The following is a 7,145-nucleotide window of genomic DNA, read 5'->3' on the forward strand; positions in this document are numbered from 1 at the left end:
GTCATCCTCTAGATCGTTCCCTTTAATGGCACATGTGTAAGAGGTGACATGTTCATTGGGGTCGGTCGTTCCATTATATTTAGGAATTTCGGGCATGTGGAACTTCTTGGGATCGGTTTGGGAGCTGCGCTCGGGGGGAAGGGCTTTTGTACAAACTTTTTGGAATCCAAACCCTTCAACATTGGTGGTGCCCCCGGGATCTGATCAACCCTGGAGTTATAAGTCTCTACTTTTTTGTCGTTTGCTTCAATCCACTTTTCTCCTGACTCTGTCCGTTTTGTCAGTTCCTCGAGCATCTTCATAATTTTGGGGTTAGTCCCCAATTCTTGTTAATTTGACCTTGCTATAGCTGGACCCGTTTTGTGGGTGATTTCTTAAGGTGGACCGGGCTCGGGCCTGCTCGGTGCCTGGGTTTGGCTCTGCAGCTGAGCTATCGCTACCTGTTGAGCTTGCAACATTTCAAAAATCATGCGCAAGCTGATCCCGTCTTATCCAACATTTTGGGTTTTTCGAACTGCAGATCGAGTTCCACCATGAATGCTATTTGCGGGGGTTGGATTGTTGGTTCGCCTCAATGGCCACATGTGAATTAACGTCAATTGGATCTACGGCCCGAGTTCCAACGGGGTCAACGAGTGGCCTTTCATCCCCGGGCGTCAGGTTGTTATTCTCATCTTGATGGCCAGCTTCGTTGTCGATAGGTAGGGCCATTAATTGAGGGTTCATCATTTTTAACCTAAAATCAAAGATACTTCCAAGAGCAAGTGTAAAATAGTGTGTTTTGCAGAGATTCGTACCAAATAACCACTATTGTCCTTAGCCCCACGGTGGGCGCCAAACTGTTTACCCGAAAAATGGATAGAGTTGAATTTATACGTAGTTCTAAGGATACGTGATATAAATTGATACAAATCACGAAAGATATGTAAATGAATATCAAAATTAGTCATAAAAGAAATGAATACAAACCGAATGAACTAGTTGGTCTAAGCCTTCAAGTTTTATCACTTCTAAATTGAGTGAAGAACAATAGATAAAAAAAATAATATGACTATATATCAAAAGCCAAAAAGGATAATATTTGCTCTCTTTGCTATGTATCTCAGAAAGAATAATGTCTGAATGAATCAATGTCCCATTACAAATGATAATCACTCTTAATATAGTGGGAGAATTCCATTTTGGATATAATTAAAAATAGATGGTGGGGATCCCATGATAGATTAATTAATTAGTTTTTTCTTGATTCAAGCCGTGATTTCTGTCGAGATTCTCTTCCCAAATGCGGCTATAACGGCTTTTTTGTTTCTTGGCTCGATCTCGATCTTGGCCGATCTCAACCTTGACCGGTCTCTGGGTCTCGAACTCGACCTTAATTCGATCTCGATCTTGGCCGGTCTCGATATTGGTCGGTCTCTGGGTCTCAAGCTCGATCTTGACTCGATCTCGATATTGATCGGTCTCTGGGGGTTGAGCTCGACAACCTAACTTCGTATCATGGCTCGATATTACAATGATGGACCTTGGACCATCATGTTCCAATCTCAATTAGTCATATGAAGGGCAGACTCGATTTTGACCGTACACAACTATGTTATTAACTTTATGCCTGTGGTGCCTAATTTTTCTCCGCTAATTCATACTCTCCCTTTCTTCCATTTATCTATTTCTTTTTAGTTTCTAGATTCTTCCATTTATCTATTATCTAGATGGCCGGTGCCCGTGCTATGTACCGGCGTAAGCCCGACTTCGCTGTTTGTACCAATATAGATTGCATAAAACTGCATAAAAAGGTTTATTGGGAAAACAATTTCATCTTTGTTTCTTAATATTAATCTGATCAAATATTTATATTGATAACGTATCAACACGTCTTACTAAATACATCCAATTAAGAATCCAAAAAATTATGACACATGTATTTGCAACATAGTCCAATGTTTATCTTACTCTCATTATTCAACTTGCTTCCACAAAAAGGCCTACGGACATACTTCACTGGGAAAAACATCCCTTTTGAATGTCCTTCGAGGTTATAAGCCATCTTTTTGGAATATCTCCCTGTGGAGGAAGATACTAAACTCTGAAGAAACTGAAACAACATAACCATGCTTTTGTTAAGCTCATTTAAGCAAAAGAGAAAAAAGACAGATATTAAAATCTAAAGAACATTAAGAACAAATGAAACCACCTCATCTTGTTGGCCAAACAAAGAGAACATTATTCATTTATACGCATACCACTTCCTGTTTGGACATGTATGCCAAATATTTTTATTGCAAAAAAAACAAATGCATATGCAACTTTTATCTAATAAGCATAATTCCTCAATTTCACAAATAACAACATCTGTTTCATATTGTTTTAGATAGTAACTTACTACCGCTATTCCAAATAATTATAAGTTAGTGCGGAACAATCAAACATTAGTATGGTATAAACCACAAATATGGTGGGCAAAAGATAATTAGCTACTGCAGTCTATGAAATGCATGATCATGTAAATTGGAGAATGATATGCAATGTTGGACTGGCCAACACAGTTGATTTTTGCACTTGAAATATCTCAAGTGGACTAATAATTATGGGATTGTCTGCTGATAGTTTTGGGCTTGAGTCTCAATCCTTGCAGACAAATGATATCTGAACTTTGAATTCAACCGATACGTCTTGTTCCTAGAATTGGACTGTTATTTTTCTATTATTTGCAAACATATTTGAGTTATAACTCTTGCAATTTATATGTTAAGCGACTGCGCTACATTCAAAGAAGACTAATATAGGTTTTCTTGGAAATCTTTTTATGATCATGTGCTAAATATAGTAACTTCTTAAGACAAATAATTCTTCATATTCTATACAACTCAGCTCATAAAGATGTTTGATAGAAGTTCAACTTTTTCTGTAACATTACCTTTTATCATTTTATATCTTGTTCTTACTTAACAATCAGCAATATTCTCCAATCAAATGGCATGGAAGATAAAATTACGTTAAATTACCTCAAAAGAATGTCCTCATGTGGAAAATTAGCATATATTAGATGCAATCTTGTATTGTCCTTATAGTTTTGAAGAACAGCTGTAGCAACCTGGACAGAAACAGAAATGAGTTATGACCTATACCATACTAAATTTTCAGGTCACAACAAATTATGACAATATTTTTCTACCACCCCTTTACAACCTGGAAAATATAATTTATTCATAAACTTAGCGAGAAACTCGTATATCATCCAATCAGTTTCAAATTTCACAGAACACTAAGAAAAATGTCGAAGTTATCCTGTATCTAAATCTTAGATATGAAACTATAACACAGTGGAAAATTATGGCATGTTCTGTCTTTTTAGCTATTGACAAAATCAAAATTAGTTACTCTGAACTATGTAGATGTATTAGATGTAGAAAAACTTACCCAATTTGCATAGTTTCTAATCGGTATGAAGCTTCCAAACTGAGCCAAAACAAATAAAAGAGCTGCCATCTTCCACCCACAAGTTTTATAAGGTTGAGAAAATAAATTGAAGTGAGATGAAAAAATTGACCGGAAAAACTAAGCAAGCAAAAATATCTTGATTTCTTGCATGTGCGGCTAAAAAGTCTAAGGTGCCCACCTTTAAAATGAGCGAATACATATTTAGCACATGTACTTTAATAGGATAATGTCATGTATAAAAACCTCTGACGAAAATACACTACTTATTTTTATTTAAATATCATGTCCTGAACTTAAATATTAAATTTGACAAACTATAATTGAAAATTAACCCTCTGAACGGAATTCCATTTTAAAAGACAAATTAATCCATAAACACACATCATGTGTCTCCCCAAGAATGCACTATCAACGCATACATTATATGGTAACTAAAGAAGATTATATAAGTGAAATCGTCAGGATATAAGGAATCAATCTCGCATCAGATCTAGAGTCTGTTATGATGTGCTTGTTTTAAGTGACTTTTAAGTCAAAAACCATAAGTTAGGAATTTTAGCTTTTGATTTTTGGCTTATTTTTGTTATTTTAGCTTAAAAACAAGTGTTTAAAAGCACTTTTTTATTTTATCCAAATACTACAAAATAGCTTAAAAACTATTTTGACTTAAAAATACTTAAAATAAGTCAATCCAAACGGGCTCCGAATGTAGGAGGCTTGAACCAACTTCCAGTGAACGTGCTATATAGAGAATGCTATAGAGGCTGCGCGCTTGCAAGAGTTTGATTCTGAGCCATATATTTTTGGTCCTAACATTACGAAGGTATTCTCTGCTACCATATGGTGAAACTGTACCATTTGCTTTCCCTTTCTGTTCATAAGCGGATCTAATATATCCGATTGCAGATTTAAACTATTTGCATCCACTTTGTGCCTTTTTCTGTTTCGTAGAATTGACATTTATAATTTGTTTTTCGTTGAACCATCTCCGACTTGGATAATAGATTGATGTCACAACTCGCACTTTGGAGTGGTGATTTCGGCTAAGAACTGGTGAGAAAAGGTCCTTCTGATGGTCTGACGTAGAACTGTCTACTCGGACAACTTGGGCTTTTCAATTTTAAGTATATATAAGGGGGGTATAGGTGATGAAAGCTCCGACCTGCCTCCCCCATACGTGCTGCCACCGAGTCGTATAGAACGAGCTACCTTGGGGCAACCTCAAAGGCCTGCCTAGATGACTCAAAGGAGTGTCAAAGGTACCCATACGAGTTAGGGAAACTCTATGGGCGGCGCGATGCCTTCGGGCTAGCGTTGGGCATCAAAGTGGTGCTGGAGGCTCGATGTGTGGGACGGCCAGCCGCGCGGGCTACCGAATGTTGGAACGAGACCTCCGTGCCGATTGGATACTTGACGCACCCGTCATAGGGGCATCATGTGTAGACTTGTGAGCATGGCTTAGGTTCAACCATGCAAGCAAGGGTCCGTTGGCCTAAAGGTGCAGTTGTGGGGCGACACTGCACTATTCGGGATGGAAGCGTGTCGCGAGGGCAATGTATGGGCATGGCACGAAAGACGCGCATGACAATGGCCAAGGGCTAAAGGTTGCCTTACTCGGGCGAGGCACGAGCTAGTCGCGGATGCACTCGGTGAGTGTCAAGCTTGAGGACTGGGCTGTGCACGCGGGAGCGATGCTCAGTCTTGGGCGAGGGACAAGACATGTCCTAAGCCAATCCCCCAGGGCGCGTATGGATAGTGATCCTAAGATGAAGCGCCACGACATGTCTAGGGCCAAGGGCCTAGACATCTTACGGGCGGCACAAGTTGGGGCGAGCCTACGGGCGAACCCCACCAACAGGCACAGGATCGTGTTTGGGAATCGTGGGACAGGAAACATGCTGGCCTGCAGCGAGGGGAACTGCGGGCGCCGCACGAGCGAGCAGGTGCCGCTACCCAATGTAAGGATTTGGGCCCGTGACACTTGGTATCAGAGCTGATTAAGGCCATACTATGCCATGGCACAATGTCAAGGCAAAGGGTGGATATGGCGAGTGCATTTTGGATGTCAGTGCAGAGATCACGTCAAAGCAGAGATTGATGTTCATATGCCACCAAAGATCGAGAATCCGATACTAATGGTCGACGAAAGAAATGGGTGATTCCATTGTCTTTCGTGAGTCTAAGGTGCTACTGAATGAGGTGATATGCCGATGAGCCGGATGGCCAAGAGAAAGCCATGTTTGCCAGGTCGTGCAACCATATTGCGAAGAGTGGGAGCCATGGACTATAAACTTGGGCATGATTATAGCGGAGATCTTGCCAAGGATGCGTGCAACGCATCAAGTTGAGTGTCTTTCCTTCAGGACAGACTTGTGAGCTGCCTGAGGGCATTGCCAAGGTGAGGAAACGGATTCGAGGGTATAGTGAAACTTCGAAACTGGGCGGATTTCCAAGTTAGAAGGTGTCATTCTGGAAAGAAGTACGTCGAATGATCGGGGACCGTGAGTGTCCAGGTGCGAGGCATACCAAACCGGGAAGCCGTGCTAGCAGGGCCAAGAGGGTGCCTGTCTATAGGGCGAGTATTGAAGTACTACCGGGAGCATTGGCTACTTGCTGAGGAAGTAACAGTTGGAAAACAAAGAGCTTTGTTCGGGAATGCGGCGATGCTATGACTTTGGGAATGTAGTACTCACCAAAGGTCGTCCCAAGAGCTGGCCGAATGCCAAGTGGGACGATAGTGCTAAGATGTATCCTCCACATTGAGTGTGGGAGGATCCTGCCTATGCAAGAGGCATATGGGCGAAGTTGTGAGTATGGAAGCGAACACATCTTCAAGGTAGTGAGGGCAACTAAAAGCTACGGGAGCGGAATGCTACGTGAGCTATGCCAAGAGGGCGTCTTAATGCTACGGGAGCGAAAGGCTACGGGAGCCATGCCAAAGGGACCTTAAGGCTACGGGAGCGACGTCAAAAGAGCACATTGATGTGCTAACCTGTGAAGGAAAGCTTCAGACGGACATGAAGGCCGTGAGGGTCATGGTGTGATTGACTAGTGTGGGTCAATCACAAAGTTAGACACCAGAGGGTGCAAGTGCGGAGGCACTTTCCAAGTGAACACCGAATAGAGGTGAAGTGCAGAGGCACCCTTGGAAGATACTTGGGGGAGAAGTGCATGGGGCACGACTCCTTTTGAGAAAGGACTTCGAGGAAGTCCAACCCACAGGACAAAGGGAGCTGAAATAGGCATACCTGAGGAGGCAGACTCCGGGATGTCTTAAGCCATGATGTGTCATCGGGGACGATGACATTATGAGTGTGGGAGGATGTCACAACTCGCACTTTGGAGTTGTGATTTTGGCTAAGAACTGGTGAAAAAAGGTCCTTCTGATGGTCTGACGTAGAACTGTCTACTCGGGTAACTTGGGCTTTTTAATTTTAAGCATATATAAGGGGGGTATAGGTGATGAAAGCTCCGACCTACCTCCCCCATACGTGCTGCCACCGAGCCGTATAGAACGAGCTACCTTGGGGGCAACCTCAAGGGCCTGCCTAGATGACTCAAAGGAGTGTCAAAGGTACCCATACGAGTTAGGGGAACTCTATGGGCGGCGCGACGCCTTCGGGCTAGTGTTGGGCATCAAAGTGGTGCTGGAGGCTCGATGTGTGGGACGGCCAGCCCCGCGGGCTGCCGAATGTTGGAATGAGACC

The 7,145-nt window shown here is 42.3% G+C and overlaps 1 long non-coding RNA gene across 1 annotated transcript; it reads right to left on the reverse strand.

The window, feature by feature from the left end:
* Nucleotides 1-1,794: 1,794 nt before the first annotated feature.
* LOC104116526 (uncharacterized) lies at nucleotides 1,795-3,596 on the reverse strand. Its single transcript, XR_690857.4, has 3 exons — nucleotides 3,418-3,596; nucleotides 3,003-3,091; nucleotides 1,795-2,092 (listed from the first exon to the last, which is right to left on the reverse strand). It is a non-coding gene; the product is annotated as an uncharacterized lncRNA (long non-coding RNA).
* Nucleotides 3,597-7,145: the final 3,549 nt, after the last annotated feature.

The sequence above is a fragment of the Nicotiana tomentosiformis genome, chromosome 8 (assembly GCF_000390325.3).
Source record: "Nicotiana tomentosiformis chromosome 8, ASM39032v3, whole genome shotgun sequence".
NCBI classification, from domain to species: Eukaryota; Viridiplantae; Streptophyta; class Magnoliopsida; order Solanales; family Solanaceae; genus Nicotiana; species Nicotiana tomentosiformis.